General features: G+C 45.1%; 1 protein-coding gene across 7 annotated transcripts in view; it reads left to right on the top strand.

The window, feature by feature from the left end:
• The first annotated feature begins 2,503 nt into the window (after nt 1-2,503).
• CUEDC1 (CUE domain containing 1) overlaps nt 2,504-20,231 on the top strand; it is a 137,156-nt gene continuing 119,428 nt past the window's right edge. For 4 of the 7 annotated variants that reach the window (XM_030222505.1, XM_030222511.1, XM_030222509.1 and 1 more), the window contains exon 1: nt 2,506-3,366. The gene's annotated coding sequence lies outside the window, so the exon portion shown is untranslated. Of the gene's footprint in view, nt 3,367-20,231 lie in introns of all 7 variants that reach the window. The other 3 variants (XM_030222513.1, XM_030222507.1, XM_030222508.1) reach the window with 3 other exon arrangements.

Genomic DNA, 20,231 nt, shown 5'->3' with positions numbered 1-20,231 from the left:
ACGAAGTTCAATGGGCAAAGTATTCCATAATTTCGGACCTTTGATGTAGAATATAGATGACCTGCATTCTTCTAAATAAACCTGATGAAATGAAGGCACGTCAAGTAGCTGTTTCTGAGATGATCTCACAGAGCGAGTAGGTTGATAGCATCTTAGAGTGGCACTAAGAGTTGGTGAAATATTACCATTCAATATTTTGAAAACTAGCAATGAAATTTTAAAATCAATGCGAAATTTTACAGGGAGCCAATGCAGTGATTTCAAAATTGAAGTAACATGTCCATAATGAGAGCCTCCTTTAATCACTCGGGCCATAGCGTTCTGAACTACTTGTAGCGCCTTCAGTGTGTTACCGGTAATCCCCATTAGCAAACCATTACAGTAATCTAACAGTGGACAAACTACAGACTGAACAATTTTACGAAAGTTCGACAGAAACCAGTGATCTAATACGCCGTACAATTCTTAATTTATAAAATATTGCTGTTATGTTTCCAATGTGTTTATAAATTGTTATTATTTATTTACATTTTTGCTCACACCTTTTTCAGTAGTAGCTCAAGGTGAGTTACATTCAGGTACTCTGGATATTTCTCTGTCCCAGGAGGGCTCACAATCTAAGTTTGTACCTGAGGCAATGGAGGGGTAAGTGACTTGGCCAAGATCACAAGGAGCAGCAGTGGGATTTGAACCGGTCACCTCTGGATTGCAAGACCGGTGCTCTAACCACTAGCAATAGCTATTAAAAATATAACATAATACAGATTAATGCAAAATTTATTAATATAGCATTTATCATAAAGCAAAGTTAACGGATATATGGTACATTCATTGGGATTTTAGAACACTTTGCAGGATACAGATGTGTTGAATGAATTGTTTTAGCTTTACAGTAGATCTGTGTACACCTAAATTTGATTACTCTCCACTTTGATCACTGTAACAGTTTGCTTTTTGTGGTACCAAAGAAAATTTTGCGATCTTTACAGATAACACAAAACGCCACATCTCATGTTCTTTTTGGACTCCCAAATCTGAGCACATTTCTCCAAAACTTGTCAAACTACGCTGGTTACCAGTGGAATTTAGAGTTCAATACACGGCTTTATTGCTGATATTTAACGCATAGACTGGTCGTGAGCCTGTGGTGATCTCCTCAAGGGGTCCTTTTCCTAAGCTGCGGTAAGCACTAATGTCTGCTTACCGCAGGTTAAAAAGTACTAGCACAGGGCGCGCTCAGGCATCCTGCAGTAGTTTTGGGATCGGCACGCGCTTCTCACATAGAATTTATTTTTTTACGCTGGGGCATAGCCGCCGAGAGGGGAGGGCAGGGGGACAAAATTCCCTGGGCCTGGGCCTCCAAGGGGAGCCCGCGCCGCAGTCCCACCCTCCCTCCGTCGTCGACCGTCTGCCACCGGGCCTGGCCCCCTGCATTGAAATCACAGTGCCTCTCGCCTCCGTGTGAAAGCGCTGCAGGCAGCAGGGCAGCAGATCATTTCCCTCCGGGCCTTCTTCCCTCCCTGTGTCCCGCCCTCGTCTGACGTAACTTCCGCAAGGGCGGGACACAGGGAGGGAAGGAGGGCGAAAGGGAGATGATCTGTGCCCTGCTGCCTGCAGCGCTTTCATACGGAGGTGAGAGGCGCTGTGATTTCAATGCAGGGGGCCCGGCCCGGTGGTGGACAGAGGGGGGCCTCCTTAGTCTTTCTTCATAGGGAAGCCGTCCCATCCCTGCTATCATTTTAGTCACCCTTCGCTGCACCTTTTCCAATTCTACTATATCTTTCTTGAGATGCGGCGACCAGAATTGAACACAATACTCAAGGTGCGGTCGCACTATGGAGCGATATAACGGCATTATAACATCCTCACACCTGTTTTCCATACCTTTCCTAATAATACCCAACATTCTATTTGCTTTCCTAGCCGCAGCAGCACACTGAGCAGAAGGTTTCAGTGTATTATCCACGACGACACCCAGATCCCTTTCTTGGTCCGTAACTCCTAACGTGGAACCTTGCATGACGTAGCTATAATTTGGGTTCTTTTTTCCCACATGCATCACCTTGCACTTGCTCACATTAAACGTCATCTGCCATTTAGCCGCCCAGTCTGGTAAGGTCCGTCTGTAATTTTTCACAATCCTGTCGCGAGTTAACGACTTTGAATACAATTACAATTTAGGCAGGAGGGGGGTGGGAGGAAGGTGCATCTCACTTGTGCCTGTGCGAGTGGACCTGGGGGGGGGGGGGGGGGAGGGATTTTACTTGTGCTAATGCATGTTGTAGGGGGGATCTTTTCTCACCCTGTGAGTGCGTGTGTTGAGTGATGTAAGTAGGCAGATAGCACTGGTGTTAGTGTGAGTTATTATGGGAAGGAGAACTCAGAGTGAACGTGAGGTGGGGGGGGGGGGGGGAGGGTGTTGATGTGTTAGGGAATGTGAAGAGGGGAATCTCGCTTGTGTTTTGGGAAATTGAGTTTCTTATATGGCCTCACCCTGCACATTCACATAATGCCTGATCCCATTGGGGTCAGAGTCTTACCCACCTGCAGGACGTCCCTGGAAAGGGCACAGCTCCGGGAAATCCCCGGCCCCATCGGGATCTCTTTCCAGCTCTCCTCAGGCGCCCCTCTGTGCCCTGAGCTGCAGCTGCTGCTGTACTTCTCCCTGCCTACCGCTAGGAAGCTGTCTGGGCTTCTGGTTTTCCTCCGTCCCTGCCATTTTCAGGATTCCCCTCGCCAGACACTCGTGTTTTCGGATCTTTGATCAGAGAGCACCCTTCCCCCGCCCCCTGCAAACTTGGGTCCGCCACAGCGCCCTGCTGGATCCGGATCGGCTGAGAGGAGTCGCCTTTGTGTCTCCGGTGGGTAAAAAGTCGCTTCGGCTTCGCGCCGCTTTCTCTTGTGGTCCTGGTGGTTGACTGGGGATCGGCGCGGTTTCTCCTACCCCTCCAGGACCGGGGGCGGTTCTCCTCCCTCCGTGGCCGGATTGGCCGGGGTTGCATTTGTCTGGAGGTGTTGGAAAGCAGGATCCGGGGGGGGGGGGGGGGGGGGGGTGGAGGCCTCCTCCGATCCACCCGGCTAGGCGGAACCCGAATCCCCCTTTCTGTCCTCCGGACCCAGATCCGGATCGGGAACTCCCTGCTGGGGAGCTGCGCAGGGCTCTGCTTGTGCCTCTCTCCCGGAAAAGTTTTCGCACGGCCGGGCCGAGACCCCAATCCCGGCTTCTCCTCTCCTGGTCCTGGTGAAAGAGCGCAGCTGCCCTTTAACCTCGGATTTTGGGGTGGAATGGAAGTGAATGTGCTGCAGCACAGCAGGAGGTAATCCCCAGATCGGCAGCCAAAATCTATTGAACCAGCAGGAAGAAAGGTTAGATAAAGCCATGTACTGTGGTGGTAACATCTGTGTGTTTGGGGTGAGCCACATCCACTCTAAAATGACACAACCTGCAAGCCTTCTGTTCATTGCACTTAGAGCTGCAGACCTTTTATTCCCTTTCTTATATGTTTAGGATGCAGTTATAATTATATTTGGGGGTTCTCCTTGCTGCTATTGTGCTCTGGTGTGGGAAGAATTTTTGACTACCAAACCTTGTACAAGTGTCATCAGTGAGAATGTGTTAAAAAAGGATGAGAAAAAAAGCAAAAATCTAAATGCCTCAGGCACAACCTGGTTTTGAAATGGGTGGAACAGGTACTAAACAGGTTTAAGTGTGAGGCATCAAGTTTGGATTTGTGGAAGGCTGGTGTGTCCTTAATGTTTTGTAGCGTTCTCCTTGGTTTGCCTTATAGGATTTGGGATGAAGGAGGGCAAGGGTACATCACATGCCACATCAGCTAAATGTGTCCCCTCATCAGCTTAAAATGAAAGAACAATCTTTAGTTGTTGGCCTCCGATAATATATGACATAGTGTTGGTGACTCCAGAGCCTATTGGTAAATGGCAGAGGCGAAGACCAGTGCGGTCCATCAGTCTGCCCAACAAGTTGACCCCAGCATAAGCTTAGTCATACAATGTTATGTGATGGCAACATGCAAAACAATGTGTCATTACATCCATCCCGTTACTAAGCCTAATTATAGGGCAGGTTAACCTCAGAGTCACACAGTTATTTATTTCAGTACTTGATATACCACAAGTGCTCCCTGAGGTGACTATGCAGTTTACAATTTCTATTACAGGTATTTTGCACTGTGTCACAGTCTAAGTTATTGTAACTGGGGCAGTCGAGGGCTAAGGGGGGTCTTTTACTAAAGCTTAACTCGAGTTATCTGCAGCAGGGCCCATGTTATTCCTATGGGCCCTACTGCAGATAACTTGAGCTAAGCTTTAGTAAAAGACTCCCTAAGTGACTTGCCCAGGGTCACACTGAGCTGCAGAGAGAATTGAACATGGTTCCCCAGGTTCTCAACCCACTGCTGACTGTCAGGCACCAGCAGGGATTGAAACCCAATGCCCCAGGTCTCCAACCCGCTCTACAAACCATTAGGCCACGCCTCCATTCCAAAACCAGAAAGCTGCTAACTTTCAAATTCTTTCCCAGAATTAAGTTATAGAAGTCTCTGCACAACGTCATCTTTTTGCTTAACCAAGACTGTCGTTAAAGAACGTGGCCCACAATCAAATCACTTATCCAGATCTTCAGCTGTCCTGCCCCCCTCCCCCAGGAGCCCATGGTTATTGTATAAAAACAAAGATTTGTTCCGGTGAGTGGAGCACTGGTGGCAAATCCCCTGCATTAGAAGGGTAGCACGAGGTGAATCCATACATGGAATATGTGATGCTGTTGTCTGCACTATGCATGATGTTACTCTGTTTTGTTTTTCTGTAAATAATTTTTATTGGAAAACCAACCGACATGGTTCTTATGTCTTGACATACTGTGATACCGTGAGGGAGGACAGGCTCAGGGCCTGGATAAGGTGACATGCAGCGGGTTAGGGGGAGCAAAATGAATGTTTATTAAAGGTGTTGGGAAAAGGGGTCTTGTACAGTTTTTTTTTTTTTTATTTGTACCCCGCGCTTTCCCACTCATGGCAGGCTCAATGCGGCTTAGGTACTTATTTGTACCTGGGGCAATGGAGGGTTAAGTGACTTGCTCAGAGTCACAAGGAGCTGCCTGTGCCTGAGGTGGGAATCGAACTCAGTTCCCCAGGACCAGAGTCCACCACCCTAACCACTAGGCCACTCCTCCACTCCACAGGAGAAGGAGAAATCAAATGCAAAACCAGTCTATAAACATACAAATGTCCTCCGTGGCCTGCTCCTGCAAGACCACTGCCTGCACTACAGTCTCTTGGTAAGGAAATACTTTCTCTTGACTCTGGCCTGGTTTCCAGAGTTAAAAGTACAGTTCTTAGTACTTCATTAGCCAGCCTGCACAAGGTCCAAGTTTAACGTGGCCTACCTGACTGTTGCCATTCCTTTTCACAGGTACCTGATGTGGTGTATGCAGTAGGTCTTTGCTCCTTTTCCCTGGGCCTTCTTAACCCCAGTCTGGCCTTGCCTTTTATAGTTCCTGGTTTCGGCTCCACCCCTCCCTTCTCACTTCCTCCCTGGGCAGGGCTAAGGTTTCAAGGTGGTTTGCAGTACCTGAGGGATCCTTCTTAAGGGTGAGGGTAGTGTTCTGTGTACCCCCTCACAAATATTTATATAGCATTCTTCTGAATTATTTGGTTGGTATATAGCAGACTGTTCTAATGTCACTGTAGTGTGTGGTGATATGCTACACCCAAGCTGTACACTTGCTGGTCTGGTTCCCCTGTTCAATTCCATAAGAAGAGGAGGGTTACTTCTCCCTGTGTGCAATGGGGTAAATCCTGGACTGTCTCCCCCACCCCCTCAAACCTGGGATTGAAACTATATGGTCATTCTAGTGATAGCTCTAGAGTTCACGTTTATTTATTAGGATTTAGGATTTGCCCTGAAAGTGTGAGGAAAGGCTTAAAGCTACACCAATTGTAGAGGATCCGTGTCTGGTTAAAATTGATCAGGGAAACAGAGCTGGTTGGGGATGGGCTCTTGGGGTGGTCCTGTATTTCTGTGATGCAGCATGCAAAAACATATAGACATTACACATTCACGATGGTCCAATAGTATCAATGAACAACGTACGTTTTGTGTTTGCATAAAGAGTTCCTCCTAATCGGCTCCTAGCAAGCTGTTCATTTATTAATATTTCTGTGGTTTCATGTAATATTCTGGCTTTTTCCCTTTATACTGTAAGAAGCTGTTAAAGATACAGAAAATTCTCTCCACACATATCACAGGCATGGACTAACCCCCAAATTCTGTATAGGGCACCTTAAGTTGTGTGGCCAAATTGCGTATAAACTTAATTGATTATTAGGCCAATCAGCACCGATAATTGGCACTTAACCAATTAGCAGCACTAATTGGCTTTAATTAGAATTTAAGCGCACAACTTTCTAGGCATGTTCTGTAACGCGGTGCACATAAATTCTAATGCGCACAGTCGAAAAGGGGGCATGGTCATGGGCGTAGAATGGGCGAGTTGTGGGCGTTTCAAAAACTATGCGCAGTATACACCTGATCTGTGCCTAACTTAGGCGGAGGTATTTAGGCCTGGTTTTAGTTGGCTTAAATGAGTGTGCCTAAATTTTAGTTGCAGGAATGGCACATGCGCATAGTCTATAAACTACACCTAACTTTAGGCATGGTTTATAGAATCATGCTAACCACATGGTTTTATGGTGCCGATTTTTAAGGTACCATTTATTAAGTTTCCCCTGTATGTGTATGGTAAAAGCTAGAGTCAGGTCACTTAGGACTATATTCTATAAATGGTGCCGAAAAATCGGCACTGAAAAATGTAAGCGCTGAGGGTCCGCACACTTTATAGAATAGCGCTAACCCCTGGATTCTACATAGTGCGCTTAAATTTAGGTGCTGAAATCTGTGCGTATTCTATAACACCACGTGTAACTTAATTGGCTTAACAAGCTAATGAGCGCTAATAACAGCACCTAATAAGCAATAATGAGCACTAATTGGTACTGATTAGAATTTAGGCGCACAACTCGCTAAGCCTATTTTGTAATGATGTGCGCCAAACTTCTAATGTGCAGAGGCAAAAAGGGGCGTGGTTATGGGCGGGGGAAATGGGCGTTTAATAGGCGTTCCAAAATTTAGGCGCCTAGTTTATAGAATATGGCCCCAGTGCTCCTAAATATATGTGCTGAGATTTACACCAGGTTTTCGTTAAAAGGATGTGCACAGGTATTGGTGCTGAAATATCAACTAAGTGTATTCTATAATTGGCGCCTAAATCTAGGTGCCAGTTATAGAATACGCTTAGTCGGCACTGATTTCAGCTGTGATTTTTTTTTTTTAGGCGCCATATATAGAATCTCCTCTTGAGCGCATAAATGTCACCAGCAATAAATGCCATTGCCTAAATTAGGTGCCGATGGGGTCTATTCTGTAACAATGCACGTAAATTCTGGGAACACTCCTAGAATGCCCCTGGCCACACCCCCTTTGACTTTACACGCTATAGGATTTACACACAGAACATTATAGAATACGATCCACTCGTATATCTCAATTAAGACCGATAATTGGTTGTTAGCAGTCTAATATTGGCACTAATTGGCTTATTAATCAATTAAGTTGCGCATACAAATCGGCAGTGTGCGTGCTGATTTGCTCATGCAACTTTAGTCGCCGTATACAGAATCTCCCAATTAGAGGATAACTCTCTACAGGTCGCCTAAAGTTAGGCAGCGGTAGGCTGCGCACTAAACACAAAATCTAGATCGTCAGTTGTGCACGTAATTACGCGTCAACATTTAGTAGTGGCCGCATACACCACGTCAATGGCTGGTGTAAATGTCCATGCCACAGTTTCACATGTAACTGTTGGTGTTCTCTAGCCAAAGTGCTAAGCACGCCCCTGACCCTCCCATGCCCCTCTCATGTCCACACCCCCTTGCAGTTATGTGCTATAGAATTTACGCACTGAGATTAGCGCAGGTATGTGCGTAATTGCAAATTAGTGCCAGTTATCACCAGTAGTTGGTTTTGTGCCAATTAGCAGCAAATTTGTCAATTCACTTATGCGCAGAACTGTAGGTATTCTGTACTCTGCATGCGCAATTTTGCACGCTAAGTATATAATTTTGCATGCAGAATTATAGAATGAGGGCACTGGGTTGCTCTCCTTCATGCAGGGACTGCTACACAGGCAGGTAGCAGTATAAATACAGCAGGATCTCTTCTCCAGCAATGTGCCCAAGGCAAATTTCTTCATCTGTGTACTTCCTGCTCACCATGGCTCCTGTTCTTTAAGTTGCCTTCTTAAGGTCCATTTTGAGCCAGTGGGCCCAACCCATTCTTGGCTCAGGCCCACCCAGCGGTGGCACCCCACATCATTATCTCTCCTCCTCCGCAGTGCCTCGGCATCTGCCCGCCTGTCGATGAACCCCGTCTCTCCCTGGTGTACCTTACAGGCGTCCTCGGCGCCTGCAGTGATTCAATTATTGCTGCCTGCGCCGGCCCTGCAGGCTGCCGGGTCCCGCCAGACAGGAAATGGTGAAAGCGAGGGCGGGACCCAGCTGATGGAACTTTCAAGTACAACCTGTCCATAAGAATGCTTTACAGATCAGACCACAAAAAAGGATCATTGACTTTATCTTAGTTGCCAATTAAATTTAACTCCCTTCCGCCACCCACAACCCACCCACCCTTTTTTTTCTAGTGCTCTTGCTTCAACTTGGCATGGTTTGCTCCCTAGGAAAATGAGTAAGTGATATATTTCTCCATAAAGCAGTGATTCACATGTGCTGGTATGAGGCCAGTCTTGCAAAGTTTCTGGTGGTTAAATTGTGAACTTCAAAGCTGGTGTTTTCATGACAGGAACACAGTTCTGTTTTCCATATGATTCATTATTAAGAACTTTGAAACTAAAAAGTCTTGCATGAACCAAACAGAGTCTACTTAATGTTGGAGCAGACAGATATTGTGGTGTGACATTTCTGGGATCATTTATGGAATTTGGGTCCTGTGTCCTCTGCATTTTCCTCATAGACCATACATGGGCAACCCCCTCTGCCAAAAAACCCCCACTGGGGTCAATATTCAAAAAGGTTTTACTCCTGCCCAGTTAAACCTTGCTGAGTTGGCCATCTGGCAATATTCAGCTGCATTTAGGTGGGTAGTGCAACTGAGTATTGCCTGTGACGGTCCAGGGGCGGAACATGGGTGAAGTCAGCTCTTTTTTTTTTTTTTTAATCTTTATTGAAAAGAAAAGAATAACAGCAAGCATAGGCACAGCCAAAATTCAGATAACAAAAGTCATATAGCCAAAACTTCCCTCCCTAATGCAATGCCTCAGTCCCCAATATCCCTCCCTTCCCCCTGTCCCCCCCCCCCCCCCCCCCCCCCGTCCCCAAAAGAAAAACCTCTCCTGCAAAACAAATGCAGGTTAGGGAGCAGTCTGGCGTGAAGTCCATTGAACATATAAGTCCCAGACCTTGTGATAGGTCAACAGCTGGCCAGTGCGCATAGCGGTTAATTTGGACATCAGATGAATATAATCCAACTTGTGTAGAATAGCTTGTAAACCCAGGAGTGTAGGGCTCTTCCACTCTGCTGCTAGGACCAGCTTACCTGCCACAAACACCTGCATGGCAAAACAGTGAATTGGTTTTTTTATTCCCCATGGTTTAAAGTGTAAAAGACAATGATCCATCTTCATAAGGTATTGGACCACAGTTACCTGAAAGATAAACTGTAATATCATAGACCAAAACGTTTGTGCACAGGGACAAGACCACCAAATGTGAAACATATCCCCCTCCAGCCCACATTGGCACCAGCACAGAGCTGACCCCGAATGAAACATTGTAACTAGGCGCTAGGGCGTATAGTACCAACAATAGAGTATCTTATGTCCATTTTCAACCAGGGCACTGGAAACAGAGATCTTGAGGAGGGATTTAAATACTCTTTCCCATTGCAGATATTCATAAGAGGCGCCTAATGCCTTCTCCCACTTTGCGTGAAGTCAGCGCTTAACTAGATAGCAGTGATATTCAGTCCATTAACCGGTTAAGATAGGGGTCTTTTTACCAGGGGCGTAGCCAGACTTCGGCGGGAGGGGGCACATTTTAGCACCCCCCCCCCCGGTGCCATTGCCGACACCCCCCCTACCATTGCCGACAACCCCACTGCCGCCAGCACCACCAACAACAACTTTGACCCCCCCCCCCCCGCCGTCAACCCGCTTTCGCCGTCTGCTACCTTTGCTGGCGGGGGACCCCAACCCCCGCCAGCCGAAGTCTTCTTCCTTCGTTTTGTTTCTGAGTCTGACGTCAGACTCACAGAAACAGAACGAAGCCTTGCGATCTGCAGGACGTCAGACTCGGAAACCAAACAAAGGAAGAAGACTTCGGCTGGCGGGGGTTGGGGTCCCCCGCCAGCAAAGGTAGCAGACGGCGTGTTGGCGGCGGGAGGGGGGTTGAGAGGGTCATCGGCAGGGGAGTCCAGGGTCAAATCTACAGGGGGCCCAGGCCCCCGTGGCCCCATAGTAGCTACGCCACTGCTTTTTACTAAGGTGCACTGAAAAATGGGTTGCGCTAGTTTAGGTGCATGTTTTGGGACCCGCACAGATCTATTTTTCAGCGCGCCTGTAAAAAAAAAAAGCCTTTAAAATTTTTTTGCCGAAAATGGATGTGCGGCAAAAATAAAAATTGGCGCGCATCCATTTTGGGTCTGAGACCTTACCGCTAGCCATTGACTTAGCAGTAAGGTCTCTCATGTTTAATCACCTATGCGCGTTAAGTCAGAGTTACCGCTCAATTTTCGCCGTGCGCCAGAAAAGAAAAGATATTTTCTGGCGCAAGGAGCGGACGCGCGTCAAAAATGAAATTACCGCACTGGCCACGTGGTAGCTGGGCGGTAACTCCAAATTGACGCACACCGGGCGTGCGTAGGCACCTATCCAGCTTAGTAAAAGGGCCCCTAAGTGTATTTATTTATTTATTACACTTGTATCCCACATTTTCCCACCTATTTCCAGGCTCAGTGGCTTACATAGTACCGTAGAGGCGATCGCCAATATCGGTATGAACAAATACAGAGTGAGGTTGTGGTAGAGTAAAGTTCATGCGTGACAGACAGATTTAGGAATCATGAGGAGGAAGAGTTAATTTATGTCCAGTTCGAGCTTTGCTTTTGTTGTGTTGCAGAGTTGAGGCATTTAAGTTGGATCGTTCGGGTATGCCTTTTTGAACAGGTGAGTTTTTAGTAGTTTCCAGAAGTTTAGGTATAAAGTGAGGACAGCAAAAAGGCTGTCCTAACTTTACGTACCAAACTAACCATGCACTCATCTGAATATCAGCCGGTTCTCAATTAGTTTTCAGGTGAGCATCCTAATCCGGGTATTCAACTCCAGTGCCCAGACATGGCTGGCATTGAATATCCAGGCTCAGTTCAGCTCATAGCTGTAAGCAGCTTAAAAACCACAGACCACTGCAGGCTGAATATTAACCCCCCCCTCCCCCTCCCCCTTTGGTGGATAAGTTCCTGAGTGATCTAAAATCCACTGAAATACTGAATCTCTCAGCGTCGAGCAGTTTAACTTGAAATTGTAGAGGAAAAACCTCTACAAAATCCACTTTATTTGGTCTGAAAATCCCACTGCGATGCTGGTGTGGCTAATTATTTAAGCATTTATTTTATGGATAGTCACTGGTACAGCGTTCTATAACTTAGGACCAATCAATTTAAAAATAGACACTCTGTACAGTTCCAATCTGAAAATGCAGAAAGAAGGAACTTCCAACAAACTACTATTGACTGAGTGTAAAGCTGTAGCTGGTTGAGAAATCCTTAAATTGGCAGCAATAATTGGAGAGATTTCATTGTTTAATGTTTTAAAAACCAAAGTACTTTCAATTTTTTCTTTGATGAATTGGCAGCCAATGGAGAGATTTCATTGTAGTGGTAATGTGGGCCAGGGGCGTAGCCACCTAGATTTAGGCGTGATATGTAGAGTTTGCTTAGTTTATATCCTGGCGCCTTACACTACGTGCCTCCATTTACACCAAGGAAAATGTGGTGTAAATCCCTACGTGTAGATTTACGCGCACTGGGCCATATTCTATAACTACATGCATAAATTTTGGAATGCCCATGAAATGCCTATCTCCCTGCCCATAACCATGCCCCTTTTGAACTGCGCGCATTAGAATTTAGGCGCAGTTCATTACAAAATACGCTTAGTGAGTTGCGCAGGTAAATTTTAATTATTGCCAATTAGTGCTCATTATTGCTTGTTAGGTGCTGTTACCAACGCTGATTAGCTTGTTAAGCCAATTAAGTTACGCACGTTGTTATGCAATTGGCTTAGATTTCAGTGCGGAACGCTAGATGTGTGCTAATGTAGATGCACTAACTGATAGCGCAGGAACGCCCACTCTTCACCCTTCAGACATACCTCCTCAAACAAAAATTTTAATTCAGAAACTTCCGGTTTGGCGCTCATCCAAAATGGCTGACTAGGGTATTTGCTCTATGCTTGCAGAGATTGTAATTATCCTGCAGTTCTTTATAGCATCTTTCTTGCTTTAAATAATGGCATCTTAACTAAGAAGATGCCCGGTATGAAACAGAACGAAATTGAGTCTGTTATTCCTCTTGTTTAGGTAAGCATCCTAAACAAGAATTTCTGACACCTATTAAAATGGCAACTCCACGTGAAGTAAACAGATTGTTGGAACCTTTATTAGCGGAGCTCACACAAATAAAAATACGATTTAGGACAGTACTTTAGCAATTACAGCTTTAAAGGAAGTTGTTAATAACATTAAAGAGAAGTTAGGCTCGGTGTGTGAACAAGCGTTTCTTGAGGGCTGTGCGGTACAAAATGAACTTGTAGTTAAAGATTTACAACAACCAGTCAAAGGGCACTAAGCCAAAAGTAGGGGACTAAGGCCTCAAAGCCCCCCCCCCCCCCCGTAGCTATGCCATTGTGAGCATACCAAGAAGGCCTACAAAGAGAACCCATAGCCAGACTAAACTACCTCACCAACCCACCCAGTTATTCAAGTCCACCGTTAACACTATCCTGCCTAACATTTTCCTTCTCTCTTCCCTTACTTAATCTCTGAACATTATTACTTGTATCTGACATCTTGGAATGACTATGTCATAACCAAACTCTGAAAGCCACATTGAGCCTGCAAATAGGTGGGAAAATGTGGGATACAAATGCAATAAGTAAATAAATTCCTGTTAAAATCCTAGCAGTAGCATTTTGAGCAGATTGTAAAGCTTTCAGGTAATGCTTAGGTAACCCTCTTACTAGAATGTGACAGTAGTCGAAACAGGGAAAGTTCACACTTTGAATAACTAACCGAAACTTGGATGGATTCAAAAAGTGTCTCAGGTGCCTCACAAGCCTCAGTTTCGAAAACACCAGGCTAATAATCTTAGAAACTTGATATTTCGTTGTTAAACCGGAGTCAATTATGACTCCCAAATTGCGTATTTTATCAGCAATTGATATTATAATATTTTCCATGGTGAAAAACTGTGGAATATCAGCAGAAGAGTAATCAGATAAATGCAAAATTTGAGTTTTGGCCATCATGTCTCATTCCCAGGTCACCTAAACAGGTTTAGTTGTCTCTGCACGCATGGAGTTGCAGTTTTGTATATTTAGGGCAGGGTTTCACGAACCTGTCCCAGCCACTCTGGTCTTTAGGCTATCTGCAATGATAATGCACGAGAGAAATGTGTGCATGGAGGGGTTTCCAAGGCATAGAGTCAACCTACCTTTCGGGATCCTGCCAAGTACTTACGACCTGGATTGGCTCCTGTTGAAAACATTCAGCACTTTACCTAACACAGCTTAGTTCAAGGGCCTCTTAAGTATTTTTTTTTTTAAATGATGTCTTATACTATTTGTTTGTTATGCTTACTCGTTTTTTTAAATAATAATTTTAGCTAATATAAATTATGAGGTGCTTTAGCAAAGCGACACTGAAAAGTGGTCGTACTGGTGTCAGCGTGTGGGTTTTCCGCATGCTGTGGCCACTTTTATCACGGTGGTTAAATATCCGCCTTGCCATATTTTTTGTAATGACCATGTTTTAATTTCCCCATTAGCTCATGGCCTTTACTGCAGGACACCTTACTGCCACCTGAAAACAGGATGCTGCGCTTGATGGATCTTTCGGTCTGACCCAGTATGGCAGTTCTTATGTATACAAATTTATTTCTTGCATATTCATTGTTCATGTCCTGAAAAACCTGTCTGGCTGTAGGGTCTCCAGGATACGCTTGGGAAACCCTGTCCCAAGATTTTCAAACAACAACTCAATGCATGCACTGGAGGCTAAACGGGACCAGATCAGCCTGTTCGGTTGACCTGGGGATGAGGTGGCAACCCCAACCTGCTACTTTTCTCAGTTTTCCTTCAGAAAGCGATCATGAGTTTAGCGAAATGAGAAGAAAAGCACAAAGTCTATTCATAGATCATTCCTCACCAGAACAGTCACAGCTGTGAAAGCTGCCACAAGCGTTGGAGACTGAATGCCCTGAAACCAGGACTGCTAGTGAGGGAAGCAGTGGGTTTAGTTGTCTGAGGGATCTTCAGAGCGGGAGAGAACTTAGGGTTCCTTTTACAAAGGCGCGCTGAAAAATGGCCTGCAGTCGTGAAGGCGCAGGTTTTGGGCTTGCGCAGAATCATTTTTCAGTCCACCTGTAAAAAAGGCCTCTTTATTTTTTTTCTTCCCAAAAATGGACGTGTAGCAAAATCAAAATTGCCGCGCATCCATTTTGGGTCTCAGACCTTACCGCCAGCCATAGACCTAGCGGTAAAGAATTTGGGCGGTAATGACCTATGCACGTCAGAGGCCACTTGGCGTGCATCCGCTATGCGCACCAGAAAATAAAATATTTTTCAGACGCGCATAGCCCACATGCGCCAAAAATGAAATTACTGCAAGAGCCACATGGTAGTTGGGCAGTAACTCTATTTTGGCGTGCGTAGGCGCCTATGCGGCTTAGTGAAAGGGGCCCTTATTTATTTAGATTTAGTTCACAGTAGTAGCTCAAGGTGAATTACATTCAGGTACACTGGATATTTCCCTGTCCCCAGAGGACTCACAGTCTGTTTGTACCTGAAGCAATAGAGGGTTAAGTGACTTGTCCAAGATAGCAGTGGGGTTTGAATTGGGCTTCCCTTGTTGACCTCCCAGCACTCTAACCACTAGGATATTCTTCCACTCCAACCATATATCAAATTGGAAACACAAAAAATGAAAATGGACTGTTATTGAATGATGAGAGGCAAAGTCTTCTGGGGGCCCTTCGGTTAAGATACATCTGTTAGATTTAAACATTAAGGGCCAGATTCTACTACTACTACTTATTTCTATAGTGCTACTAGACGTATGCAGCGCTGTACACTTGAATATGAAGAGACAGTCCCTGCTCGACAGAGCTTACAATCTAATTAGGACAGACAGGACAAATAAGAGATATGGGTACTGAATAAGTGAGTAAGGGTTAGGAATTAAAAGCAGCATCAAAAAGGTGGGCTTTTAGCCTAGATTTGAAGATGGCCAGAGATGGAGGTTGACATACCGGCTCATGAAGTCTATTCCAGGCATATTGTGCAGCAAGATAAAAGGAACGGAGTCTGGAGTTAGTGGTGGAGGAGGAGGGTGCAGATAAGAGGATTCTATCAATCGCACTTAAAAATGGGCACCAGAAGAGGTCAGTGCTAAGCCCAGTTCTATAAAGGGCGTGTGCCGATTCCAGTGCCCAAACTTTATGCACCATACTGAAACCTGGGGTCAATGCTGGTGCCCAAGTTGGACGCGCTGACCCAGTATTCTATAACTATGTGTGCAACTTTTTGCAATGCCCCTGAAATGCCCCTCCCATTACCACACCCCCTTTTCAGTTACATGTTATTGGAGTTAGGTGCGCTGCCTTGTAGAACAGTGTACAGCCAGATGTGTTCTGAGCTCATTATTCAATTAATTTCCACATATAGAATTCAGGGCTAAGCCCGGAAGAATGCTCACATAGAACAAGATTCTATATACAGCGCCTCAAAAATCGGTGCCAGAAGTATTTCCACCTAGGACTGTTCTATAAACCGCACCTTGAGTTTGGCGCGGTTTATTGAATACGCCTAGCCAGTTTACAGAATGCATCTAGTGACCGTGCCTGCGCCTAACTCTAGGCACTTCCATTTACGCCAAGTAAAACTTGGTGTAAATACCGGCGCCTGCCTTAGGCGCAGAGCAGGTGTATTCAATACTTGTGCATGTAGATTCTCGGAATGCCCATGGCCCTCCCATGGCTACGCCCCCTTTATGGCAGCTCGCATTAGAATTTACACGCATCACTTGACAGAATACGCCTAGCAAGTTGTATGTGTAAATTCTGATTAATACCATTTATTTATTTACTAGTAAAAGAAGCCCGTTTCAGAGCAAATGAAACGGGCGCTAGCAAGGTTCTCTTCGCCAGCACCCCCCTCCCTCCCTGGCCAACCCCTTCGTTGTTCTGGCATTGCTCCACCCCCAACGTCATAACGTTTGACGTGAGGGCGGGGCCCGGAGCGATTTCCCACCTCCCTGCCTCCCTCCCTGCCAACCCCTTCGTTGTGCCATTGCTCCACCCTCGAGGGCGGGGCCCGGAGCGATTTTGGTGGCTTCACCACCACGAACCTTCGAACCTTTTTGAAGGAAGTCAGAGCTTGGCTTCACTGACGTCAGTGTCCTCAGAACGTTGAGGGTGAGTTTTATTATAGTAGATTTGTTACGTTTGTATCCCATATTTTCCCACCTATTTGTAGGCTCAGTGTGGCTTACATAGTACCGGAGAGGTGTTTGCAGACTCCGGTGTAAACAAATACAAAAAGATATTGTGGTAAGATGTACAGCAGAAGAGTTGTGTTATGTCCATTACGTACTTTAGTTTTGTTGTGTTGCACAATTAGTGTCAATAATGGGAAGGGAAAAGGGACTTGATATACCGCCTTTCTGAGGTTTTTTGCAACTACATTCAAAGCGGTTTACATATATTCAGTTACTTATTTTGTACCAGGGGCAATGGAGGGTTAAGTGGACTTGCCCAGAGTCACAAGGAGCTGCAGTGGGAATTGAACCCAGTTCCCCAGGATCAAAGTCCACTGCACTAACCACTAGGCTACTCTTCCACTGTTAAGTGGCAATTGTCTGTGCTGATTGGCTTCTTAAGAAATTAAATTGCACACACAAATCCAGAATATGACTGGATTTGTGCATGCAGTTTCAGTCATGCTGTATAGAATCCAGAGGATAATGGAAGCTGAGAATGTGCAGATTTTCACTATTTGATTCAGTGCTAAATTCTGCTTGGCAGTAAAGTAAGATTTAAAAGGGGGTGGGATTTGATATACCACCTTTCTATGGTTACAGTCAAAGCAGTTTACATATTATATACAGGGGCAGTGGAAGGTTAAATGACTTGACCAGAGTCACAAGGAGCTGCAATGGGAATTGAACCTGGTTTTCAGGTTACTGCACTAACCATTTGGCTAGTTTATAAATGTTTTCTATACTGCCTTCCAGTCATTACTTGTGCCTTCCATTTTCTAGCCATATCATTTTGTTGTTCCTGCTAGCCTGGTTCTTTCTTCTTATGCAGTGTGAGCCCCATGTGTGCTACAGGCCTAGTACATGTTAGACCGTAAGTACATAAGTATTGCCATACTGGGACAGACTGAAGGACAAAGGTCCATCAAGCCCAGCATCCTGTTTCCAACAGTGGCCAATCCAGGTCACAAGTACCTGGAAATATCCCCAAAAAGTACAATATATTTTATGCTGCTTATCCTAGAAATAAACAGTGGATTTTCTCAAGTCCATTTTAATAATGGTCTATGGATTTTTCCTTTAGGAGGCCATCCAAACCTTTTTTAAATCCCACTAAGCTAACTGCTTTTACTACATTCTCTGGCAACGAATTCCAGAGTTTAATTACATATTTCTGCTGACCAGCCACTGACATTGTACTTCACTGCTGCTATCTTTCTTTCCATAAAATAAAGGGGGTTGGAGGTGGGGGGAGGGTCCATGGACCTCTCATGGCCTAGCTTAGCCTGTGGGTAGGATGCCACATTGGCACCAGTTGAGCTGCAATTACTCTCAGCAATGTGAGGTGCCAAAAGGAGAGACAGCAGCTCTTAAAATAAAGCAACACACATGTGTTTCCTAAAGGAAAGCTTTGATAATATTTTTCAAATATTATTCAAATACATCCTGCATTGTATGTTAGCCAACTCCAGTTGAAGCGCCTCATGTTGTGAAAATATTGAACAGATGCAGAGGAGAGAGCGAGAGAGACAGAGAGAAACTAAAGGATTTGTAAAATAAAGCAATTTAAAGTCTGGGCTTGTGCAGACTTTCCTCTCTGTAGAATAGAACCAGAGTCAATAAAATCTGACATTTCTTGAGCTTCTGGTTTACAGCATTCATACCCATGCTGAAATATTTATAACAAGGCATTTTAGCTGCTGAATGTGTTTCCAGATAAGCTACAATCAATTAACCTGTGAGCCTTCAGAGACACTGTCCCCTCCTCTATAAGTAGATGCATGCTTATGGGGTGCTGAGCCCAGCAGAGCAGGCCAAGCTGCTGCCCAGACTGCATTCAAAATAAATGAAATTCATGATGTAGAGGAAGGTCAGAGACAGTTAAGTACATTCATAGATATACACAACAGCAGTGCATTTAGGGGTCCTTTTACAAAGGCGCGCTGAAAAATGGCAGTAGTGTAGGCATGGGTTTTGGGCGTGCGCCAATCCATTTTTTAGCACGCCTGTAAAAAAGGTCTCTTTTTTGGGGGGGGGGGGGGGGGGGAATGGACGTATGGCAAAATCAAAATTGCCGCGCGTCCATTTTGGATCTGAGACCTTACCGCCAGTCATAGACCTAGTGGTAAATAACCTGGGTGGTAATGATCTACGCGTGTCAAATGCGTCTGTTACGCGCCAGAAAATAAAAATTATTTTTCAGGTGCGCGTAGTGGACGCGCGCCAAAATTTAAATTACCGCAAGGGCCGCACGGTAACCGGGCGGTGACTCCAGTTTGGTGAGCGTAGGCGCCTATGCGGCTTAGTAAAAGGGGCCCTTAATATACCGCTGTAACCTATAGCATTGGGCTGTTTACCGTGGTATAAACAGCGTCATTTCACAGATAAAGCAAATCGATAATATAGGGGCCCTTGTACTAAGGCACAGTAGGCCTCATGTGGGCCTACCGCGCACTAAAAGGGCACTACCGTGGGACACACTAAGGCATCCCACGGTAGTTTTTCATTTAGCGTGCTCTAATCCCATACTGGAAAATGGGTGGAGAGTAGGCGTGCATGTGCTAATCGGGTAGCGTGGGCACATTACCTCACACTAACCAATTAGCACGGGAGTAGAGCGGGAGCTCTTTCTGCCTCCTGACTAGGTGGCAGTAAGGACTGCTGTGGTAATGAGGAAATTAGCGCGTGGCCATTACAAAAAATATGGCCCACCTTGGTAAAAGGACCCCCTAGTCAGTTATTCTATTTTCCATCCATGATGCCCTGGCCACTTTTTAGTTTAGCTTAGTAAAAAGGCCCCAAAACCTTCCGCTAAATAAAAAAAACCATTTTTACTCAAAGCTATTTTGGCTAATGTGACTGCAAGCGATATAGTAATTCTCTGAGATCCAGGGCATTGTTTTACAAGGTCTTGAATAATTTGCAAAGTGGGTCCTTGAAGAATGTTAGTATGCAGAGAGTCTACGTTGAGAGTTGCTAAGAGCATCTGAGGCAATGCTTAAGGTAACTATAGCATTGCCTCAGATGCTCTTAGTAAAAAATGACAGGTGTCTTGAATGTATTATGTATTTTGAGAAATCTGAGGCTTCAAAAATATATCCATAATGTTAGACAATAGTTCCAACACTGGAGCAACTTGGAAACTATAAGCCGCCCTGGGGGACAAGTAATCGATTTATGCATCTTTGGTATTGTATATAAAACAGGAATTTTTGGATGAGCTACCTTAAGATATGAAATTTCTTTTTAAGTCAAAAAGACAGAATATTTTGCTTAATCAACTATCCTAACTATCTCACGTTGCAGAGTTGAAGTTGTTTCATTTCCAAGTAGCTGATAATACTTTTTATTTTTACAGTTGTTTTAATATTTCTTGCTTGTACATCTCTACAT

The sequence above is a fragment of the Microcaecilia unicolor genome, chromosome 13, assembly GCF_901765095.1.
Source record: "Microcaecilia unicolor chromosome 13, aMicUni1.1, whole genome shotgun sequence".
Lineage (NCBI taxonomy): Eukaryota > Metazoa > Chordata > Amphibia > Gymnophiona > Siphonopidae > Microcaecilia > Microcaecilia unicolor.
The sequence above is the reverse complement of the archived record's forward strand: the minus strand, read 5'-3'. Positions and strand labels throughout refer to the sequence as shown.